General features: G+C 47.3%; 1 protein-coding gene and 1 pseudogene across 1 annotated transcript in view; one reads left to right on the top strand and one right to left on the bottom strand.

The window, feature by feature from the left end:
• LOC144151773 (protein qui-1) overlaps positions 1 to 25,379 on the bottom strand; it is a 733,079-nt gene that overhangs the window by 463,648 nt on the left and 244,052 nt on the right.
• LOC144156387 (U1 spliceosomal RNA) lies at positions 19,004 to 19,179 on the top strand (annotated as a pseudogene).

Consider the following 25,379-nt stretch of genomic DNA (forward strand, 5'->3'; position numbering starts at 1 on the left):
TCCGAGTGTTTTAGCACTGTAACTACATAAGGCGACGATTACCACGACCACAGGAGACGCCAACAGCACCGCCCCATAAAAACTTTATTGTTGCCACGGGTGGCACGGTTTTCAGGTCGATTTCAGTGTCCTTCCGGCAACGGCAAATTCATGTAGTTCTCTGGGGCGTCTTCGGCCACCTGGGCTAGTGAGGCCTGAGTCATAGGGTCTTTGCTGAGCAGCGCGGCTTGCCAGTGTTCCTCGCTCGTAGTTTTGAATAAAATGGGGTGCTTTTAAGAGTTTGTAGGGGTTCTTCTTGGCAAGACCAAATCACATGTGGTAGGTCTGCGTATTGATGGCATAGTTAGAGTTGGTTAGAGTGCAGCTCGGGGTAGTAGAGTGATATGAGGGCAGGAGTGCGAAACGTGGATGTTTTAAGTTGGCACCATACTACAGGGTGGTGGCGGGAGAGGGAGGGGTCGGGTGGTTGGAAACGAGCTCTAGACAGCCAATGTGGCCGCGACGTGAACTTACCAGTTGCCCAATGGTCCCATACCCACTCATGAATACTAGCCAGTGATGATACAGAAGCCAACAGAGAGTAGCGAGAATCCGTTCCCTTGTGGTACAAGCGCGGCATTTCCTGTGCGCAGCCAGCACCATCTACTGCTTCGCTTCTATTAGGTGCGGAGTACCTTGGGAGCACACAATCTCCGTCCGCGTCCGTGCGCATAGCAGTTGCAATCGCAAAAAATCACAGGCACCGGCAGGATTCGAGCCTGTGTCTGGTAGACCAGACAGAGTTGGTGTCACTCGTCTTATCCATTGGGCTACGACCGTGATTTTTTTTCTTTATTTCCGGTTTTTTTTTTTTCAGGTTTGCACACTATTGTCGGTTTAAAACCCACCGGCCAGACTTTGGCTGTGGAAAACTGCTAAAAACGCCAAAACTTGCAAGGTTCCCAAAATCATGCAGCCGCTCGGTTTCTATACATTGCATCTCTAGACTTTGTGGCGTAACCTAACGTTCTGTGCAAAATACTGAGAGACAGTCTTCGCATCCACGTCGGAGTGCATTACAGCCATTCGACTTCGCCATATTGCGTACAGGCCTAACAGCATGACATTGTCACATGATAAGCCAATTAGGGCGTCTACTGAAAGAAACCGGATACCATGCGCTGTGAGTGGGAAGTCTTTCTTTAACGTCCTCTGCAGGACGTCCCAAAAAAAAAAGATGCCGTCCCAACACTCAATGAAGACGGGCTCTATTGTTTCTGGTTTCTGACAGAGGAGTCAATTAGTTGGCCACGGTGCAAACAATCCTTTCCCTTCCATCCATGTTTTTACTGGGAGTTGTTTCTGTATGTAATTTAAAAAAGAATGTCTTCACTGAGGCCGGGACAACCACCTTATTAACACGGCAAAGAACATCCTGGCCAAGGCCCATGTACATCACCCGATACAATGTTGCAGGGAACAGCATTTTTTTCAGGTTCATGGTTAAATGTTTCCTTTCAACAGTTGACAGATATTCAAACGGAAAGCACGGACCCAGTAATCTGACAGCAGGGACCACTTCTTTCAGGTACCCTTTTACCACACAACAAACATCATCACTTGATGGTACAATGTATTCGGGAAGCTCTTTCACCAGTGCCGCTTGTAGGATAGTACGGAGAAATGGGTCTGTGGTGTCCCGCAAACACAAAAACTTATTCACAATTTGCCGCAAAAAATGTGCGACAGGCCTATACTTCCTTCCTTAACTCTACGAAGCAGATAGATCCTGCTCATTCCTTGCCACGCCGATCCCGATACAAATACAGCGCACACTCGATGTATCTTCTGCACGTGCAATCGTGAACAGTGCAGTACCTGCATCACGTACCACCGTTTCTCTAGAAAGAACAGATTGCATACAGTTGCCCGTGCAAAAGTAGACAAAGCCCTCCCTCCACATTTGACTGGCTTTTCCCGCAATTTTTTCGTTTCCTCCTGCAAGTACGCATTGGTGTCCTGATAGCAGTCCAGCGGCACACCGAGATAGCGCGTTGGTATGACCGTCCACGATACGTTTTCAAATACATCTGGCGTCGAGCTCCATTCGCCGTGCCAAAAACACGTGCACTTTTCCCCGTTGACCGAGCTCCCAGTGACGGAGCAGAATCCTTTGGTGACTGCTACTGTACTGCTCACACTTCTCTTGTCAACACAAAACAAAGCAACATCATCCGCGTAGGCAAGAAGACGCACTTCACTTGAGTGCAACTGAAAGCCATGAATATCCTGACTACGCAAAATCTTCGAACAGAAAGGTTCAAGAAATATCGAAAAAAGAAGGGGGCTAATTAGACAGCCCTGTCTAACAGAAGACAAAACAGGAATTTGTTCAGTGACGCTTTTGTTAATAATTAAATGCGTAAACCAGCTGCTATAAGCCATGGAAACTCCTTTTTATCAAAACATCGCCCCGGCTTACATGTCTAAGACGACAGAATATATTCTTGTGACCCACCCGATCAAAGGCCTTTTCTAAGTCGACTTGCAATACTGCTACGCTTCTGTATAACATTTCGAAACACTGTAAAACGCTCCGCGCTACATGCGTATTGGTCACAATACTCCTCCCGCGGATACCACACGTCTGATGCGGCCCCACTATGGTCGTGATTACTGTTTGCAAACGTGTCGCAAGTACTTTCATTACAATTTTGTAATCAACATTAGCCAGTGTTATTGGCCTGTAACCTGACACTGACTGCAGCTTTACGATATCCTCCGATTTCGGTATTAACACCGTATGTGTCCTTGAAAATGGCGGCGGAAGGGATTGCCTCTCATACGTGAATTGCCTCTCAGGGATTGCCTCTCATAGATGAAGCCGGTCGTGGGTCATACCTATCGTCATTTTCTGTGCTCTTATCAATCCTGTTTAGAAAGGAACCGACACGAATATTCACAATTATGATGATAATGACGCTTCATTGTGACATCATCGTCGCGAGGGTCCTCCTCCCCAACTGAACTTGTAGCAAACCCTAACCTCTCCGCCAGGACACCATTATCGAAATGCAGACCACTTGAAAATCGATGTTGCAACATCAATCAGAACATTTTATGGTGGAATCAGGCCATGAGCAACATCTTTCTGTGGGGCTGACGTGCGTAGCCAAGACTGCACGACATCTGTAAATGAGGCGACGTTGGACTTTCCAAGAACCGAAATGTATGTTGCGCTTACAAAAAAACAAAAAAAAAATACACGCGGGGAGGACGGTGGCTTCAAATGTCTCCCGTGCTTCGTTCCCACACAAGCCGGCTTCACGGTACCCAAAAACGTTTCAAACAATGGGAAAGGTTTGTTTGCCTCGCTTATTCCACCTTACTTGGCGATAAGCCGCCGACTGTGCACTGGCCTTCGAGGAGCATTTTTACCTATTTATTTCGTTTCCGCAGACCGTAACAGCGAGTTACCCATCCCCGCGGCGTTTGAGGCGGTACTGTTGCTCCAACTTTTCTTCCGCAGCGTGATGCCGAGGAAAGGAGGCACGCGAGACCTCGCTCAGCCGGCCGCCTCGGCAAGTGCGCGCCATAGTTCTCAAACATTTCCCGGCGTACTGCGGCAGGGAGTCCGGTAGGGCGCGTTTGAGGAGGCTCACCACGAGGTAGGAAATTAAAGGAACGCACGGGGAGCGCTTGCAGGTTATAACCGCCGCAGCGCACCCGACGATAGCGCTCCGAGCTAAGACGCCTTAGGCAGGGCGTGCTGCTAGGAGCGCTGCATATCAGGTGCATAATGACGCGCTTGCTGGCGGCGTTCCGTTCTGCTTTAACGAGCTTTTAAGGTGGGCTCCTGGAACAGCTCTTTCGCTTCTGCAAGTAAAACATTGAAAAAAAAAAAAAAAAGAACAGACCACAGGAGACAGCCTGCTGATTGGAGTCCGCCCACAAGGGAACGGTTTTAAGGGAAACCCAAATGAGGCACAGAAGGGCGTTGCACGAGAGGGGCTACCGGGTGCGTTGAGACAGGATAGTAGAAAGAAGGCGCGCTCTTCGAGGGCAAATTTCCGTTACAGGCAGCGGCCTGGTGTCGGGGCGGGCGATGGGAAATTCATGCGCCGCAACCCTCCACCGTGCCCGTGACGCGGGACATGCGCCAACTTGTTACGCAACCATCGCCAAGAAAAAAATAAAGGGATGTCACTGAACTTTCTGGGAAGCTGCTACCGCGTGTGCTGCGGGCGTAATGACTGTGCGAAATGATGGCGAACACTTCTCTCTGCAACTCGATTTCAGTGACGACGGGCGTCTCTTCATGTCGTTAACAAGGACTCATCTAACTATCATTTAAAAACATGTAATCTCAGCCACTCTAAAAGTTGGGTGGGGCGAAGAACACATGCAATAGGTATTGCTGGAACTGCTTGAGTGTCTCATAAAACATAATCACAGTATTTTTTTGTTCGCATCTCTACGAATGCCCTTTAAGAAGTGAAGCCGTTCACTGGAGGTAGTACGCACGAGAGTTCTCCATCCCCGAAAGCCCAGGTTCTGTAAAGCACGATACTGGCCGGTATAGGTCGCATTCCAGGGGAAACTGTCGGGCCACGGCTAAACCTTTCAGGGTTCAAGTCTGCATTCGTGTGTGGGTTTTGCGGCCCTGTTGGCAGACCAGGTCATGTGCGAGTATGCGGCTTCACAGAAATATTCTGGTGTCTGCGTGGCGCCAGCGGAAAATAAACAAATGATGACTTTGGCTTGCACAATATCAAACATCGTAATTTGTATTTCTCCATCAGACAGTAACTGCACGAAAAAGCGAACCTGCTCTTGTTTAGTTCGTGCAATTCTCAAATAAAAACAGTAATTCTTCTTTGCGCTGATGGCTGGTGGTGTTCGACTTCCTTAAGAAATGCCTTGACTATTTTACAAAGTTGTGGACAGCTCCTAATTAGCTTGCACCGCCAGGGGTAAATATTAACAGGCCTTAAAATTATAGCAGAAAACATTGCTTCCTTTTTTGCTGGCAAACATCAATTCAGGTGGGGGAAAAAACGTCATGCAATGTATAACAGCCAATAAATAGTAGGACGCTTCAGCGTACTCTCTAAGAAATCGGCCCAGGTGGGTTTCACAACAACGCCCCAGCACGTTCAATCAGCGTGACCAAATGTGCGGATGTGGCGAAGGACGAGGCCCAGTATGCGATTACAGTGAAAATAGAATCTGTGCTCGGACAAAAGCGCACATGCACGCCTTCGCTGTTCTTCCATCTCAGATTCTATATTTAGGTGCGGAGCACCTTAGGACCGCACAATGCCCGTCCGCGTCCGTGCGCATAGCATTTTCAATCACAGAAAATCACACAGGCACCGGCAGGATTCGAGCCTGTGTCTGGTAGACCAGAAATAGTTAGTGTCAGTCCTCTTACCCATTGGGCTACCACCGGGAGTTAGTACCCGAGAGTCAAACGGCTTACTCCTTCGCCTGTAACGGTTGGAGTACCTTAGGACCTCCCAATGTCCGTCTGCGTCCATCCGTGCGCACACCACCATCAAGCGAAAATCAAGCGAAATGCGATTTGAGCAGTGAGTTGCAGTTTCATTTAGGGAATAATCAAGGGGCCTAATCGAATGACGGTCGGGGCGCAAATCGGATGTCACTCGGGGCGCAACTTGGATGTCATTTCGAGTCCCCGTACTCCGCACCCTCGCCATCATCCATGGATTGGAGATGCTGCCATTTTTTTTACTCTAATCGCATGCTGCGCCTTGTCATTCGTCACCTTTGCACATTTGGTCACGCTGATTGGTCGTTCTGGGGCGTCGTTGTGAAATCCACCTGCGCCGATTTCTTAGAGTAGATTTGTGAAGTATACCCTAAAAAACTTCTGTCTGATGGCTTTTTTTCGGAATGCACCCGAACGACGAATCATTGCCTTCGGGGGTACAAATTTGACGAATAACGATGTCAGAGAGAGACTGGGTAGCCACACACACACAAAAAAAAAACCAATGCCGCAACAGGTTATGGCTTAATATATCCACTAAAAGTGGGAGGAAAGCTTCCCGACTGGCGTTATATGCAGCAACGAATCAGCCAAATCATGGGCCGTTCTGCTTGCTGTATACATAGCCTGTCACTCATTACCGCGTTGAGTAGGTATGATGAGGGGAAAGGAAAATCAACTACCAGGAGAACAGTACGCTAACGCCGCTTGAAACAGCAATCGCCGCGATGGGTTATATCTTGTTCCCACCGTGGAAAAGCAAGAGAGCTTCGTGACTGCCACTATATCGTAACGAGCAGCAACAGAGACGAGCCCTCCTCTTTCTTTCTGGCTTGGCATTCTTGCAGCAGCCCTCTTCAGCTCAGGGAGCTTCACAATCACGACTTTTTCAAGAATTGCGCACATAGAGATATCGCACTCAAAAGGATGTCGTATACACCGTGCCAATCAGGGAAGCCGGTGGCGCCCGGCCACCTGGGCTTATGGCATAGCCGTGAATAATTGATTGATTGTAGGGTTTAACGCGCCGACGCAACGTGGGCGATGAGGCGCGCCGTAGTGGAGGGCTCCTGATTTTTTTCGACCACCTGGGGATCTTTAACGTGCGCTGAAATATCGTACACACGGGTGTTTTTGCTTTCCGCCTCCATCAGAAAAGCGTCCGTCGCGGCCGGGAATCGAACCCGCATCCTCGTGCTCAGCAGCACAACGCCTTAGCCACTGAGCCACCGAGGCGGGTACCGCCATGAATAACGGCGCTCAACCGCTCGCTGGTTTCGGACGCCTAAAGCCAGTCGCGCCCTCGGCGAATGGGCCCACTCGCTTTTTCGAACGATACCTCCACGTAAGTGTGCGTGTGTGTGTGTGGGGGGGGGGGGGGGGGGGGCATAAAAGTACTCCGCGCTGGTCATATCATACACCCGCTTTATTTAAAAGCAGACCAATGACCACTCACGGCCGAGTATTTTTACGCATTTAAAAACTACATGATTCGCACCCCATTAGCACTCTCGGAATGACCTCTTCTAAGTTACTCGGTCTCGTTGCTTCGGGCGCCGTTTTGTCATCGTTTTGTCATCGCCGTTTTGTCATCACTTTGGACGGTCTTGAATTAGCTTTTTGAAGTGATGTTTCCCATCAGCTATTTGTCCTTTAGTGTACTTCGTAAGCTCTGAATTGACGAAGTACACACGCAAAAATCTAGCTTCTTTCCTGCGGAGAAGGTGAAGCGCCGAAAAGACCGTCCTTTTTACAGCACTGTGAGCTGAAGCAGTCGCCTTGCTCATGGATGTCAATCGAGTATCAGTTATCCTCGCAACCATCGCTTTTTTACCATGCTGTACGAAATTGCATTAAAAAAATCCTCCGTCGCATGCCCCCTCGCGAGGGACACGAGTAAATGCAGAGCATTGGGGTCGTTTACGTGGCGTAGGGTTAGTGGTGGTGGTGGTGGTGGTAGTTGGTGGTAGTTGGGTTTGAGAGAGAGAGAGAGAGAGAGAGAGAGAGAGAGAGAGAGAGAGAGAGAGAGAGAGAGAGAGAGAGAGAGAGAGAGAGAGAGAGAGAGAGAGAGAGAGAGAGAGGAGAGAGACGTAAGCAGGTAACGTCAACTTGTTGTTATTTATTGCCATCACTTGCACCCCCCCAATCGGTGGGATCTTTATTGTTTCTCTTCTTCTTTTATCTCTCGAAGGGGGGGCCTGGGGATGGAGGGGTGTTCAGTCGGTTGTCGACGTGGAGAATGCCTCTGGATTTACTCTGGTCCCTCTCTGCGGGGCCTCTGGGGAGGAGTGGTCGTTGAGATGGCGAGTGTCGATTTAGCGCACGACGAGCACGACCGCTTTGTGGTCGCTAAAGTGGACGGTGAGGGGGTCCGGGAGTAGGGGCTGGACGCACAAGGACGACGACGACGACGCAAAGACGAGGTCTATGCAGGACCCGTGGATGGTGGTCGGCTGCCTGCTGTTGGCGGGGTTGTGGTCAGACACGCAGTCGAGACCGTAACGGTCGCGCACGTGCCTGACGATCCAGTCGTCTTTGCGAACGTCGACGTTGAAGTCCCCGACGAGGACTAAGGACGTGAGGACGTGAGGACGTGTACACCACGCAGCTATCACGCCGCTAGCACGCCGCTGAGTCGCCAACGCACGCCGCTGACGACGTAGTTTGAATGAGTCAAGGATATAAGGCGCGTTCGTAGCCTTTGATTCTGTGTCATTTTGTGGCGCAGTGGGTAGAGCACCATGTACCTTGCGTTCTGCCCGCAGGGTCGTGGGATCGAAACCAGGCGCCGGTAACTGTTATTTCTTTTTCTTTTTATAGTGTAGGGGAGGCTGGCTGCTGCGGACGCCGACGCACGGGTGAGATCGTGAGTTATACAAATGCTCTGCATTTAAAAGCGCATAAAATAAAAGTAATTGTCTGTTGGTGCAAGGAAGCCCAATCATTAGCCTCAAATAGGCGAGGAATTGGTTATTCACAATAGCCAGCCCTTTGGATGAGGCTGCGAATACACAATGCTTCTAAGCTACTTTGCTCTTCAAGGGCGAAAATAGTGTAATGGCGCGTTACCAGCTGCAAAGAACGAGCTACCGAGGCCCCCATACGCTTGCTCAACCCACTCACCCTAGCGCCTCCCCTCTCTTTTTTCACATATCCATAGTCACTCAAAGAAAAAAAAATATCGGCCTCGAGATACCCTTTTTACGTTTTGTTTTGCTAGCGCTTTATTTCTTGTTATATTTTTTCTGCCTTTGGGTAGACGGCCCAGTAGCGTGGTACTTATTCCAATACAAGAAACTCTGATCGTCACACACATCCATCATCGTCACGCTGCAATCTTGAATATAACGTAGAAAACTGAAATGTTTTCGGTTTCAGGTCCACAGGAGAAAGTGAAAGGAACCAAAAATATAGGCATTAAGCGCACTCGAAAATGACAGTGTTCGAGGAAGTGGTGATGGAACGGTGGTGCATCTTGATGAAAGTAGTACATGATCGAGTTGTTTGTTCATTATGTATTTCTCAAAGATAGAAAAGCAGGAAACGACAACAGACAAGAAAGTCAACAGGATGTAGGCCACACGAAGGCTTCGTTCCTATACGTTAAAGATGCGCCGGAAAAAGGCGACACCATTTTCTCTCAGACTGAGGTATCAGCCAGCACTTTGCTATCACTCTAGTAGGTTCTCTTTCGCATTTCGTATAATCGCAAAAAAAGCTTTCTGATTGTACAGGTAGTCAGTCAAAAAACGCCTTTCTGACAACGTCCAGTCACACATTCTACTTTTCACGGGGTTTCATGCCTAATAAGTTTGTTGTTATTCGTTCAAGGATGATGCGACGAATGCTGAAAATGCTCCATTCTCTCATATTTAATGAACATGCACCCACGTACTCGCATATATTGACGAATCCCTGCAGTCAGACAGAATAGATTGAAAAAAAAAAACTTATTAGAAGACGAATCCTATGTTTCGGAGGGGAGAGACTGAGAGAAACGCAAAAAAAGCTGCGTACTTAGCAGGGATGACAGGCAAATGCAATTCTTTATTCGTGACAAAAGACAGATCTGAGCTATTCCATGCGCCGGCAGTACTTCGCATGAGAGGCAATAGCACGGCATCGTAACTTATGCCAAGAGTTTTTGTGAAAACACCAGCCTAAAATAAGTGTATGATGTCGTGTGTTCTGACGCTACGGTTTAGTACTCAAATAAGCATTTGCTTTGCGTCAACTTCAACTGATAGGTGTGAAAAAGCTCTTCGTATTCAAAGTAAACATTGTCACGCATGATTTTAATCAAGGACCACCTAATCTGTTTCCTTGAATCTTACCAACATGGAAGTTGCAACTGTCATTCTGTACCGAAACAATGCCCCCGCACTTCACCGGGAAGAAGGTTAATGCTTTGTTACACCGTTTCTTTTAACTTTATTCCGTGACAAGGCCGGCAGGATTCACACTGCGATACCACACAAGCACCCGCCGCGTTGGCTCAGCGGCTAAGGCGTTGGGCTGCTGGGCATGAGGTCGCGGGTTCGATTCCCGGCCGCGGCGCCCGCTTTTCTGATGGAGGCGAAAAGCAAAAACGTCCGTGTGTATACGAGATTTCGGCGCACGTTAAAGATCCCCAGGTGGTCAAAATTAATCCGGAGCCCTCCACTACGGCGCGCCTCATCGCCTGAGTTACGTCGGTGCGTTAAACCCTGCAATAAATCAATCAACACCACACAAGTAGAAAAACGTCCTTCAGACTTGCCGTCCTTAGAGTTGCCGCCTTCCTGCATTTTCTAACGCCTGAACAGCCTGCGATCAAGTGACGGTTTGCCGCTGTAAGCGTCTAGAAGTCACTTTGGCTCGCCACGTAGTAAATTGACAGGGAAAAGTGTAGAGGTAGTGCTATTGCTCGAGGCAGTGCTCTTAGAATTTACATTTTCCAGGCATTGAGTATCCTAATAGCTAGTACAACCTGATTATTGCACGTGCCTTCCCCAAGTTGCATGTACTGCGGAAGGAGACTGGTGGGAGCGTCCGTCATGGCTGAGTGCTGCCGGAGTCACTGTTTAATGTCAGAGATATTACTCACACGACGATCAGGATTAACGCGTATGCCCAGCGGGAGATTTAAGATTCTTCCGCCGCCATAGTTTGAACTCCTGCTACAAATATGTATAGGCGCTAAACTGTCCGCTGAAATTGTCAGCCGCCTGACACCTTCTAGTGCGTGTCTCGACTATGTCCCGGCGTAGCAAGCTCTCGTACCAATTCTTTCGCTTTTTCACATCGAGACGATGCTCACGCAGTGAGTCCCGCTTTTCTGCCAATAGCTTGAGCAGCAGCTCGGGCTTCTCGTAGCGGTTCGTACTGATGCGCTGATACTGATTCGCCTGGTGCAGCGCAGCATCGCCTTGGACGTGGGGATCTCGCACACGTCTTTGGCAAGCGCGCTGAGTCTATCGGCATGGCCGACAGCCGTACTCGTGATGTGTGCTCCACCGAAGAGACAATTGAACACCTTTTGTGCCATTGTGTGTGATTCATAACGCTGAGGCGGCAGCTCTCAACCTCACCCCGGAAACTCTACAACCACCCGTTTACAGCACAGACTATTTTAGGTCATAGGCGTTGCCTGTCAAAGCCCCCAAAAGGCTACCAAAGCCTTACCTCGCCTTTTGTATGACACAGGCCTGCCTGAACGGTTATAGAGACGTTGCTAGCGAGCAGCTTCCTTCGTTCGCCAATTTTGCCGGTGTTACCTGCTTAGTTTCATGTATTTTCTCTTTTTTTTTTCGTGCGTGCGTGCTGCTGTCTTTATATACTTAACATTTCCGCACCTTGTCCTTGTTTTTTGTCTGATTTCTTCGTAACTTTCTCTCTTCAAATGTATACCGCGGTCCTTTCTTCTTCTTTCAATTTCCGTTTCTGATCCCCGTGTGTAGGGTAGCTGGTCGGACAGTTCCCTAGTTAACCTATCTGCCTTTCCTGTACTGTTCCTTCCTCTCTTTTGTTATCGAGCACCTCCCTACGCTACCGCTCGTGCTCGGCATCGCCACGTCTTTGCTGCCGCGTCCTGCGGACCGGGCCAGACGGTAGGAAAACGCAACCTGTTGCCTTTTCGCCGAAATCATCGCCCTTCACCATTGCCTTTAGTTTTGTCGTCGTTCGGATCGTACAGCCCCAATGACACCTCGGCGACCGTGTCTTGAAATATCGCCTGTTCGGAACTACCCGTTAGCGGGCGAGAAGCCTCTCCTCACGCCCTTTTCGCTGCCCGACTTCCAGCACATTCCGCAGTAGGCCTGGTGGTGCGACGGGTTTATAGGACGCTTCTCGGTGCCGTGGCTCGGTAGATTGGAGAAATTTAGGTAGCCCAATTTTGGCGTTAAGGTATCCCGAGAAAGAATACAATCCCTAAAAACGTGGGACTTCGGCAATTAGGGAAGCCAAGACCCTGATCCAAGAAAAAGACACAATGCTCCGGCCCCTGCCATTAATGACGACAGTCTTTCTTCGACTAACCGAACGCACATATTTTGCTCTCCCTGTCTGTCTTCCCGCCACTCGATTCAGCCTCAGTATAAACACCCAGCCTCAAACAGTACTGAGTAAATTCCTGCCCAGCCAAAGTAAATTAATGCTAGAGCACGAAGCATATGAACTGTTCTACACTGATATAACTACTGCCGTGCCTCGTAAATGTCGACATTATTTAGGGCAAAGGCAACCTCAGAGGTATTTGAGGCTAAATGTAAGTTACATAACAGACAGCACCGGCGGTTACATAATTAAGAATAGGCCTTCATTTGGCTTTCACGATAGCAAACGAAAGCACTACGTGTTAAAAACAATGACGAAGAGAGTCGGGATAAAAATCAACCACAGACAAAAAAAAATTTTCGCTCCAGCTATTCCAAGCACTAAAAACAAAACAAAAGATAAATAAAAAGACGTCGCTGTCTAACAGATGGAGCGCGAGCATTGCGAACGCGGCGAACTTGAATTGTATTAACAAACGTTTATTTCAGTCATCATGAGAGTAGAGAGAGGAGAGGAGAAAAACGTGAAGTGTAGGAGATGGAGGGATAGCTGCCAGTTATCTTTCCAAAGGGCAGTTAGAATATTCTAACCAACCGAAAGATAGCCGGAAAGATGTAAATGATGCTGTAGACTAAACCGCAAAAAGTATAATTATTAACTTTGTCAGCGCGAACCCTCCCATATTGCTTTATAATTAAGAACACGTGCGCCTTATGAAAGATCTCAACCAACTATTTCACCGTTATCTACGCTGAAGTTACAAGAAGATGTTACGATTAAGCGCGCCGTTATCCTGTGCGCACGTTATGGAAGTTTGGCGCACTACGGTCAAGCGTCTTGTATGGAGGTGAAGCCCGACCGTCCTCGGGCAGGTCTCCACCTGTCGAAGGTGTTGGGTGCGCTCGAGATCGGCGACTCATGCCAGCGGCGGCCGCTGGCATGAGTCGGTATGAGCTGGCTCGGTATGAGCTGGCATGAGTTTGGGTATAAATTCTCGCCCTTCGGCAAGTCAATTAAGCTGGCATCGCGGGCTCGACTGAGAGCGTTGCTCTGCCCGCTCGACTGCCATGCTGTAAGCGCGGCAGATGCTGTTTCGGAATCATCTATGTTCACTTCTCACCATGTATCAAACAACTTAAGTTTTGCTCTCGGCTGTTCGTCGTTCGTAACGGAGGCAGCTCTCCTGCTCGCCGCTTGTTCACCTCGCTACCATTACATGACGGAGGGGATGGAGCTCGGTTCTGGGACACGTTCGCCAGTGTAACAAAGGGTAACATGTTACATGGGCATCAAGCCTGGGAGCAGTAACTTTAATATGGGACGCAATAATCAAAAGCATGACTTCTCGTTTTTTTTTTCAAAAATTCCCTTCAATGCGCCCCTATTTGACAGGTACACGATGAGAGTAATAAATTTCCAAGCCTTGCGAGTGAAGTGCACATTCATCGGTACAATGCCTGAGTATTAGACGTCAGTTAGCAGCTATATAAATGGCATCCGCTTCTAATAAACCACATCCCTGAATGGAAATTCTGGATCATTATATAGATACGCGACTGGAAAAGCCCACAACTGTTCCGCGTACATCTTTTTTGCCCGCTTCCCGAAATGTGATGAACACGTGGATAAGGATTCCTTGAAAAGAGATTTTCTTGCCTGATGCGGCGACAATGGCTTGACTCCTTCACAAGGTGCAAACCATCAATGTGAAGCCATCTGACACGCCAGTGCTTGAATCCTGTTGCCCAGAAAAGAAGAAAAAAACACTTAAAGAATAAAATGCTGGAGACACTGGGTGGTTGAATATTCAAACAAATAATTGCAAAAGCAACTTCTGAATAGTAAAAATCGACGCCTAGACGACCGTACAAAAGCTAGCACAGCTGGAACACCGGCCACAACATGAGCAACGTGACGGCAGCAACACCTAAACTTCTTTTTCGTTTGCAAACAATGGCACGAGCAATTCAATCACCCCACAAAAAAGCAGTTTTGTGTTTATGTCCTGGAGGTTCATTCGCGCGACACACTCTAGTTCAGAAATCAGACATGTAGCTGATATGAGAGCCGTGACGGCTTTGGGAAGTATCGGCGCCGTTTCCTTCAAAGCACTCAGGGCACAGGAAACGAGCTTCTGCGTCGGGGAAAATCTCTTTAAACATTCAGGTGTCTGCAAGATTCCCTCCCACCCTTTTATTTTTCTCAGCCCCTGTATTGAACGTACGCTCTCGGCTTGTTGCCTCTACCCGAGGCGTGCTGTGAGAGTGAATGCCCGATAGGAAGGAGCCGTTTCCAACAGCCGAGCGACAGTTACGCCACCAGCCGGCGTCTGTGGTGCAAAAAAAAAAGCAAGAAAAACAACGGAGCGGAAGGAACGCGTTTTCTCTTTCATCTAGGTTTGTGTTTATGCAAACGCGACCCAGAGATGTCGTGCGGGAATTCATTCAGTGAGGAGGCGCCGCAAGGAACACTTAGAGCGTAGCCGCGCTTCGGTTTTCTTTTATCCCCGCACAGCTTGTGACGAAACTGAGGCGCGCGAACTTTCCTCTCTTCCGAATCGACATGACCATGGGTCCGCGGGTTCGCGAGCTTAGAAGTTGCAGCTGTTACCAGGGTGGGCCTGATAAGGGGGGTGAAAGTATAACGAACACACGTGACGTCTCTTTGAAATGCGCCGGCCTCTCGGAGCAGTTTAACCTTCTTTTTCGCTACTTGTGCAGCAACTGAGCGGTACGGGATCACGTAGAACAGCGTATGCGCACGTGCGCAGCCGGGAAAAGAGAACGCTCCCTCATACAAGCTTGGAGTCTGGCGTAAAAATTTTATCAGGGGAAACACGCAGAGTTTGCAAGCTGGAATCAAGTCGAGTACGAGCAACTGCAAAAGGAAAGCAATATACCCGGAGAATGGTGGCTAGATATAGCAGGATATTTTTGCGGTGAAGCAGTGGCGGTAGCTGGTAGGGTTGAGATGAAAAACAAAATCTTTGGTTTGAAAAAACGAACGCTTCACAGCATACTAATGACGTGTAACATTATTCGGAACGCCTGTGAAAACAAACTTGACTAGCTAAATTAGTTAAAGGCCGCATCAGGGTGCCAACATGAAACAGAATTACGTAATCACGTAAAATATTTATGATAACTTAATCCTGCCAGAACCCCCAAAAACGATTTTGAAGGATTTGTTTTCTGTAGAAAGAGAATATATATATGTATGTATGTATGTATGTATGTATGTATGTATATGTATATATATATATATATATATATATATATATATATATATATATATATATATATATATATATATATATATATATATATATATATATATATATATATATATATATATATATATATATATATATATATATATATATATATATATATATATATATATATATATATAATCAGAAAATGGGAAATGAGGGGCTCCGTGAAATAAGACAGAAAATAAGGGTTGGCAGTCAAGAAAACCTCGGAAATCAAAGGTTGTGGTGGGTCATAGAAAGAGATGAAGAATTTTTTTAGTCAAAAAGAAAGTGGTGAAAAAATGCCCGCCGGGTGGGATCCGAACCCACGACCTCCAGAACACCGGCGGGGCTATTTTCCCCTCCACTTTCTGGGGTATTTATGTTAAGGTATTTTTGCTTCCTGCACTTGGGGGTGGTAGCCAGCGCCACTCTGGCTACTCGGGGTGTAGGGGACCTTCTTTTTAACCCCCGGGCCGTGACTCGAGTGTCTACATGTCGAGAGTGGTCGACCAGCGTTGAACCCTCTTAAGCTCCCTATGGCTCCAAGACTGCCAGAACAGAGGCCCTCGCTATGCAAGTAGCTAACAAGAATAGGAAATGTGGGGCTCGTTGAAATAAGACAGAAATAAGGGTTGGCAGTCACAAAAACCTCTGAAAAAAAGGGGAGGATGTGGTAGGTCATCGAAACAGATAAAGAATTATTCTTTATCTGTTTCAACGACCCTGTTTCTGTTTCAATGAGGGTACTCAAAGGGTTTTGAGTACCCTTATATCTGTAATGCTGCCAATGCGCGAGGACTGAAGAAGCTGGGCCCTTATTGGACATATCACTAATCGTAATTAGGAATGAGCGCGTCATGTAACACATCAAATTGTTTACGAGTGTCGAATAGGAAATGAACCGAACCGAACCGAAAACCGGTACCGAACCGATATTTTTGCCGGGAGCTGAAGCGCGACCCGGGCCGTTATTGGTTTACCATACTGAACCCGAACCGGAACTGGACCAAAAAATGAATTACGATTACCGGTGCACGACAAAATGGTTGGTCCATCCGTTGTTAGCATAGCGCTATAAGGTCATTCGGGGTGTTTTTCGTTACGTACCATTAGCTTCAGAATCATCCACGCACTTTTGCCCCTTAGATCAATCACAACACTATCAACGCCCCCCCCCCCCTTGCCCCCCCCCCTTTGCCCCCCCCCCCCCCCGCCCCGCCTTCCTATTCGTCGTCGCAACTTGAGAAAAGAAATGCGGATCAGTATTGAAATCGTATGTTGCTGCCGGTCGCGCGCAGACGAAGTATCCCACTCTCGGCTGTGTGTAGGCGACATGAAACGTATGCTTTCGGCTTCCAGGTCCAGTTCTCCTTGCGACTATGCAAGCTTCGTACATCAATACAAAATGAACGGCGAAATATTTAAAGAATAGATTTTTGATGATTATCTTGCACAATATTTTACATTTTTACATAGCACAAAAAACGAAATTATAAGGTTCGATTTTTCTTCACCCGTTATACATTGTTGGAAAGGCATTGGCGTCTTGTGTATTAGCCCGCTTAATGGATGGATGAATAAAACTTTAATGTCATCAAAGAATGAGCAAGTGATGGTGGGTTGTTGGCCACTGGGGGCAATGCCTTCCAGCAACCTTCAGAGCTCTTGTCACGGCCGAAACTCGCAATGACGGGTTGGTTCTGAGCATCGAGTTTCCCCTGCTCTGAATTAGGTTATTGCAGACCGCCAGGAGGGGGTTCCTCGGGACAGCTTTACAATATAGGAGTTAAATATGCTCTTTCGGCTTTACGCAGAGAGTATTACGGGCCGGTAAGCTCCTGAGTAAATGAATGGTAATTTATAGGGGGTATAGATTGTATTCGTTTGCAGCTATCTCCAGGTGGCTGGGTGAATATTGTTGATGGATTTATGAGTGGGAGGATATTAAGTTGTGTCTAGACGGGGGTGAATAACTACCTCATGGTACGTTTCCATGCGTTTCCTTGCCGATCTGAAGAAGAACTCACCGACTGCCCGGTTAGCGAAAAAGCTTGTGTAATAAAAATTGAGCAGATGCAGGCAGGCCACAGGCCACCAGAATGCTGCACCGCACAACGGTGACCCACACCCTCAAACTACCTCCTCGTTGCATTTTATAATTCCTGGGGATGGAGAGGGGTACGTGATGCCTACACACTGCGATGTAAAAATGCTTACTTTACTCTTTGTAAAATGCCGTCCCACCAATTTATTCCTGTATAGAGGTGAAGCCGACTCTATAAAGGCTCGGTACGTAAGAGAGCGGCTGGAAAGAACGTTTACGCATTAGTATAGAACTCTCAGAATTCTTGTACCACCTTTTGTAGATTGTTAGTGGTATAAAACTGCTGGTAGAATTCTGTTTTGCTAGGCGTGAAAGACAGCTTCATACCGAAGTTGCCTAAGTTTGGTGTCGGCGCTACTTCTCTGCTGCGTCTACTTACACGCTCTTCATGGGATGTCAAAACAACCATTTCCGGAAAATAACCCATGACCTCGTTTTATTTGAAAGCAATAGTCTTATGTAACTCGCCGGCTCGCAGGGCGTTGTTTTCACCAAAAATAGTTAATTATTTAAAACCCTTCAAGTTTTAATCTACCCATCGTCAGAGGTGACCTAAAGTGGGAAAACAGATTTATCAGTGCGTTAACTTTATGTTAGCGGTTACGGTAAAACCGTAAGATTAGAGGCACCACTATATATCACAGACCCCATTTTTAGGGGTGGTTTTGGTCGCATAATAATGTCCCCGTGACGTCACAAGGGCTGGGAAAGAAAGTGCCTGGCGAACGGCAACAGCTTCATTTATTTTTCCGATAATCTCGCCTAATTGTTTAGAGTTGAATGATTGACTGATTGATTGTAGGGTTTAAAGTGCCGACGCAATGCATGCGATGAGGCATCGCCGTAGTGGGGGGCTCCGGATCAATTTTGACCACCAGGGGATCTTTAACACGCGCCGAATAATTGCTTAAAGTTACCATTAAGATTGACATCATTGCTATTGGGACAAAGCCCCCTTTTTATTGAACCGAACTAGTATTTTTTGGTCACGCTCGCTTTGAACTGCAAAGTTGATTTTTTTGGGCTTAGTTATAATAATCATTCCGAACCGCTTTACGAGCCTGTTTGGTGGGCAATTTAGTCGAACCGGAGTTGAAACGGAACGAAATTATTTCACCCCAACCCGAACCGTAACAGACGCGGATTGCTTTCGGTTCGACCCACTGAATTGTTTAAGTCAGCAGCCAGGAAAGCCGAAAAAGAATAGTGCAAGTAGCTGTTTTTTACTCTTTTCAAGTCGAGATTGTAGACGATCGATCAGGCCCAATTTCGGGAAATTTTGAATAATACTACCAACTATCCACTGGACAAAAGCCATTTTAGGGGCGAAGCCCCTTAACGCCCGAGCTGTCGGCGTCCCAAGTAGTCATGGTAGTAAAACACCGGGACACTCATTTTATAACGCCTCGCGCTTGAACGCAACGCGCACAAGAAGAAAAGTGCATAACGTATAAAACCGGTTCAAACTAAAGTAACATTATTTAAACATTTGTGGAACGCTTCCTGTCGGCTTCAGAATCCTCAATCAGAAGTAGAAGTTCTTTGTAGAAAACACCCAACGGCTGTCGACGCTAGGCCTGATTGGGAAGGGTTGTCGGTTGAAGGAAGAAAAGACATACTTACCTGGTGACAGGGCCTCGTTGATCACAGAGGACGAGGCCCCAGGGCGAGGCGCAGGCATTGCACTGCGCTCGCGTTGACCCCTGCCACTACCCCAACCTGGGGCAGGTGGGGCATGCAAATTGCTTAAATCTGGTTCAACGCAAGAGAGGGCGCCACCGCCTCACCAAGCGCGCGATTGCTCCTCCCACCGCCGCTTCTCCGGCGCCAAATCAACGCGCGCCGTGTGGAAAGAGAGAGGCTTACAATCTTTCGATACACCTAATACACTGCATGCATCGCCACTCAGCATGTTTCACGGTAGTGTAGATGGCCCGGGATTTTTTCTCCATTTTTTCGTCTTAGATGTAACACTTTGCCGGTCCCCTGGCGACACCGGGCAATATTAAAAAGTGCAGCTTTGCGACGCCGCTGAATGCAACCACTCTGTTTTCACCAACGCTGATTTTTTTTCTTACGCTGAAACAAGAACAAAATGGGGGTTTACGCGCCGGAGCAATTTGTTTATACTGCTGAATACGGGGGAAACACCGCCTGGTTGTTGCCCTGAGGCTAGTTATGATTCGCCGTTGTCGAAAACAGGTCGCGTGACACCACTAGGAACTAAAAAAAACGAGGGAAACATAGGCTTCAGAAATTCAGTTTCTGGACGCTGCCGTCGACGCGCAGTGGTTAAAACACTGGATGAATGTAGTGATATTCAAGCTTCAATAGATATTCCTGGCCTGTTCGTGGCTGCACGTTATGGTATAATGTATGCTACTGTATTTATTACAACACACTTAGACCAGCTTTTTACAGTAAACCTCATCCTGAAAGGAGTCATGCGGACAAAATATGTTTGTTTGATTCGAAAGATTTCGTTTTTTATTGAGCCCCTAGCGCTTGTCCGGCAGAAAACGATGCCGTATTCACTGGGACATTAATGAATTTGGGTTAAAAGTTTGATTCTCGCGTCAAATCATGTGTTTTTGTGACGCCTGCCATGGAGTCACAAGGGCGGGTATTCAAACGGACTTCAAGTGCGTCTTAGGCTCTGCAGTCCTGCTTACCGTCAGTTCTCCCAGAAGGCGCTCTCACACTGAGCCGTGGACCGCTGTACGCCATTGCTTTGTTTTGGACCGTATTTGCACCTGGCTTGTTTTTGTTACGGCATACAGTAATACTTTCGTTAAACCTGCGGTATGCTCAACAAACAGGGTCACGTAAGACAACGTCCCTTACGCCAATCAGCCAGGGTCATGTAAGACAACTCCAAAGCGGCGGACTACTGTGCCGCTAAAGCAAGCATAGCGCGCCCAGTGCGCATCGGTACTTCTATGTTAACATGTATTTTCGTAACTTTCATTGTTTACCGCGTCATGGCTACTGCTGTAAAATTAATATGCGTTACATTTAAGCGCAAATAGCTCGTTCGGCTAGCTTATAAGCACTGCCTACTTTGCGTTTGCTTTTGGCGGCCTCAGCCAATCGCACAGCTGGGCCTGTGACATCATAGGTTCTGTTGCGGGAAATGAGTTAAAGGGTCGCATGGCCGTTCCATTTTTCCCTAATCATATACATTATTTCAGCGAAGTGTACGTTAAGAGTGGTGTCAGTATGATTCTAACGAGGCAATTATTCGAATAAACCAAACTTGTGTTTTGTCTGCATGGCCCCTTTAACGGAACGTATTATAGTTTATTTTCGAAGAAGCCATCATCTCCCAGAGTACACTTACACATATAGTTTTGTTTTCCCTCTCTATAACGCGATACTTCCCCCACAGAAGGCACTGATACGCAACCAACTCCATCCTCCCAAACGTCCATCAAGTGGCGTGATTCGCTAAAATAAAACCACGAGAAAGGCAAAGGCAAAACTAAACAGGCTACGAGACCCAAGCCTCGCAGATTACCACCAAAGGCAAACGTGGAAAAAGCATAAAATGACGGTACAAGGCAGAGTGTGCGACTGCACGACGATCTTTCAGCTCAACGTTGAATGCAGAGCCGGCTCAGCAGTCGGGCAAAATGAGACACTTTCCCGAGAGAGTTGGCCGTCCTCTCGTTATTCCCTCGTGCGATATTGTTCTTGATATGTTGTTTGCTTTATTTCTTGCCCGTGTCCCGCGATTTCCTCTTTCGGTAGGAACTTGTATTTTTCCCACCAGCAGTCCGTGTGCTTGAACGCGGGTTTGTGCGCTCTTTCTTTTCGGCGTGGCCGTACCAAAGGCGGTCGTCAGTATGGTGGCTGTGCCAGTCGACAGCAGCTAATCCCGTCAAGAGACAGAATCAGCAACCGCCCGGAAGGCCACGCTCTGCTCGAACTTAATCACCCTTTTCCCCCGCTCCATTATAGCACGGGGGAGAAGGACACGAGGTGCTTCCCTCGCTCCGGAGTCCGGCGCCGCTTTGCGATGAGCGGCTCGTTCCACCTCCGGCCACTTATTTGCCATTTCTTCGTTTTTTCCCCTCATTTATGGCCCCATCACCCACCCTCCCCCAAGTTGCTCTTTCCCTTCAGCGTCATTTTTGCGGCATAAGAGAAGGGGCGCCGCTCAAGTGCACCGCAGTTCATCCGTGCAAGTGTGTGAAAAGCGGCCAGGGGGGCAACTTCAGTGCTAGGCACCTCTCCTTTGTGACGATGAATTGGCACATCCTTAGTCGACTAAAACTGTCCCTTGCACGCTTGGAACCTATCGTGTATTCCTCAACAGTATGTCAAGGTAATTGTGCCCGCACCCGAACTTAGTGACGTCAACGACTACGTGGCATCGTTTATTCAACCATCAGATGTTCTCGTTAAAAAGCGTTTGAAGAAAGCAAGACTTCAAGATAATTTTATCGGTTTAAAGAAAATATCATTTTTGAGAATAAGCCCAGTCATAAAATGCTTTGCTGGGGTAGTTCAGCGCATTTAGAAAATCTTACTTTGGAGAATAGGGCGAAACGTTAAATGTTGCGCTGCCATATTGTTGCTGTGGCGCAGAGGGAAGCATTTAGGTGTCAAAAACCCTTTCGTCGTATACTCATTTAAAGATGTGGAATAATTTTTGTTGCTACTATTAAGTAGCTTAAACCACAGGGCCTAAATAGATAAAGATACAGAAAGCCACGTACTGAAGAAGAAACAAGAGGCACCAATAAGGCGGCATTTCCAACTGAGCTTTATTTTGGCAAAAAAGCATGCGTTTGACTCTAAGAACAGCTGGCGTAAAGTGTTAAGCTCTGTTCCCCTCCTTCATAGGAAGTCATACTGTCTCCGGGAAAATGCAACAGGTGGTTCACTGCACTACTTCTCCCCGCCTTCTCCGTAAACTGAGGTTATAATGTTCGTTAATAAGCTCCCATAAGTAATGTACATTGCTAATAAAATTCTAGTGTACTCATAACAGAACATCCCGAAATAGCGTGTCAATAATTGAAATGCAAAAACCTCAAAGAATTTGTAGTCCTTGAAACCCACGCACACCTAGAATTCACACGGGACGACTGTTATCAGGTCAAATGGCGTGCTGAGACCTTTCCCATTGAGAAAGTACAAGAATGGCAAGCGTGCTCTCAAGCCTCTGATAAATCACTGGAATCCGCGAACCAGCATCGTGTGTTTTGTTCTGAAAACCCGAGTGGCACTACGATACAAAGCCGGTCAAGATCGCCAAGATGGCCCCCGGCTTTCGTATCGGTGAAAATTGTTCTTACTTATTTTCTAAATAAGCAGGCAAGATAATTCGCCGTTCTTGGCGTTAAACAAAAAAGACAACAAAATTCCAGCTTCGTGCAATGTTTGAGCGCGGACAGAGAAGCGATTTGCTCAGAAAAAAGTTTTTAAATACACTTATTTATCTCCGTAAGACCCTAAATACTCAGGCGTATACGTTTCATAGTGCTAGGCAATTCAGCAGGGCCGGTGACTCCATATCCGCCGGGGAAGAGGGAAAATACGGGACGCGGGAGTAGGTCCTAACTGCAAAGTTTATTACGCAAGTGCAGTAAAAAGTATACCTTGATTCTTTATGAGATGTTGACCCTTTACGGGAATGTCGCACACATCCACTCAAGCCTTGTCGGCCCGGTTGCCTGCGGCGGCCTCACCTCTACGCTGTTGCGCCAGCTTGTCTGCGTATAGCTCTTGCAAAGGCTTCGCCGCAGAACTTTACAGTGTGTTTTGGTGCACCCTTTACAGGCGCTTTTCACACCGCCGGTTATTTCGCCAGTGCTAACGCCCCCCCCCCCCCCCCCCCCCCCTTCAATAAACTGCACTGAGGGGAAAAGCACTGTATACCAACAGAAAGGCGATTTGGGGCAGCATGTCACTGTACGTAAAATATGTGATCCAAAGGCACCATGTGAGAATTGTTCATCATCTCAGCCACTGCGAGAAATTTGGCTGTTCAATAAAGCTGGATTCGATCTATTATGTGTAAATGTAAACGGTGGTTAACGAAATCCCCCGTAAACCACGCACGAATCCACCAGCTCAAGTTGCTTTTCAGTGCACAATTCTCAAAGTGTTATAATGCCCCGTTTGTGCAGCGCTGTCGTGGGCTGAATATTCACAAAACTAAATAGGCGAACTAGGGTCATGCGAAGCTGGCTTTCTTTGCCGGCTGAGCAGGATTATTTTCGCTCTAAGCCGGATTATAGGCGGGGTCCATGATGGGGAATCAATATCGCGTAAAAGCGGTGAGAAACGCTTGAAACGTTTGACGTTTGTGCAGAAATTATTTTTGATGAAGCTCAGATCCAGGTCGATGAACGTATATAGACGCCCAAAACGGAACTAGGAGACAAATTTTTCTATTCGGGCAGGCACAAAAGCTCCTGTATTTCAACACATGTGTCGAACGAAGTTGTGTTTGTATTTTCCGTGCTAATACCTGAGTGTTTTTTTAATTCCCGTTCAAGGTGATGACACAACACTACCGTATACCATTTGGCGCTTTTTATTGCAGTATGCGTTTGAACGCGTAGTGTTCAAGGCTCCGCGTCGCAGAAAAACCGGCGTCGTCATCGGCGTTGAACGCGAGCGAAAAATCAGGTGTGAGCAAAACATCCCGTAGCACCATCTTGAGGCACCCATTGAAACCCTTGGGATGGTAAGGACCTGCTTGAACAGATGGCGTGCGAGGAGGGATGGAAAAGTTTTCATGCGATGCGGGCAGGTCCCGGTGACGCAATGGGGTTCTGCGCTTACAAAAATTATTATTCCAGGTCAAACAGAGAGAACGGCTTGTTCCTCGTAGCGTCAATGTGACCTTCAAGCTCACTCATATTCAAGCCAGCGCCTTATGCGGTTGCGCAGTGAAAGCGTCCTGTGGCTCTTTCGTTAGAAGAGGAGGGGTACGGAGAGCAGGATAGCGGAAAGAGTAAGATAGCGGAGAGCAGGATAGCGGAAAGCTTGGTTCTTCACCCACGTTCCGACAGTGTAAGGGTCATAATTTTTTCTCTGTACTGCAGCATATTTTGTAATATGAATGTAACGAAAGTTGGACATACTTGAAACAAAACAGTTCGGTTAAGTGGCCCCAAGAGACAAGTGCTAGAGTTAATAGAACTTTCAGAGTTAAACAGCCTGTGACAGCTGGGAAGAGCGTTCGCATGAAGTATACCGTTTGCATCTTTCTTTTAATGACGGACAAAAAAAAACACTAAAAAAAAGCAATGAGTTTTGTACGGGTAATTTTTACAGAAGTGTTAAAGAACGCTTCGCATATGTAACCGTACTGACCAGTAGACTATAAAACTATGCCCGAGTTAGAAAATTTGATGTTCGGGTGAAATCCATGGCGTGCCTTAACTAAAGGTCCTGCTCTTAATAACCTAATCGTTTGGCTTCGAATGGGATTATGCACAAGCGTAAATCAATAAAATGTTTTTTATAGCGGCTTGAAATGCTGAAATGGAACAACTATGAGGTATGCTTGGTGCAGTCCGGTTGCCAATATTGGAAATAGGCAGTTTCAGTGGTTCCATCAACGGATGGCCATCGCTCTATGGGTACGGTTACTAAGTGGTGTTAGGCTCAGTGTTTACGGTGCGAATTTGTATCATTGTTCTTGTTTTGCACATTCTATGATGTCTGCCTGTGACGGGTCATAGGAAATCGCGTACTTAACGAAATACGTTCTAACAGCCGTACAAAGCGGTTATAAAGGTTACACATTACATAATATGTTAGCTTTGCCTTCACCACGAGAGTGCGGGAAATGCGCTATTTACTGCACTACTAGCCCTATGTGTTGCCTGCGAATAAAAGCAGCAAGGAAGGCATCAATTGTGAAAAGAAAAGAATAAGCTACTTTCGACGCTGTCAAACCTGTCCACTTAGAGTGCAGTCGTATAGGCAGCAAAAGAAACGAGAGCTGCTCCGAGGAAGACAGACAGCGT

This window comes from Haemaphysalis longicornis, unplaced genomic scaffold (genome assembly GCF_048455015.1).
Source record: "Haemaphysalis longicornis isolate Haplotype H1 unplaced genomic scaffold, Haemaphysalis longicornis Haplotype H1 scaffold_1, whole genome shotgun sequence".
Taxonomy (NCBI): Eukaryota; Metazoa; Arthropoda; class Arachnida; order Ixodida; family Ixodidae; genus Haemaphysalis; species Haemaphysalis longicornis.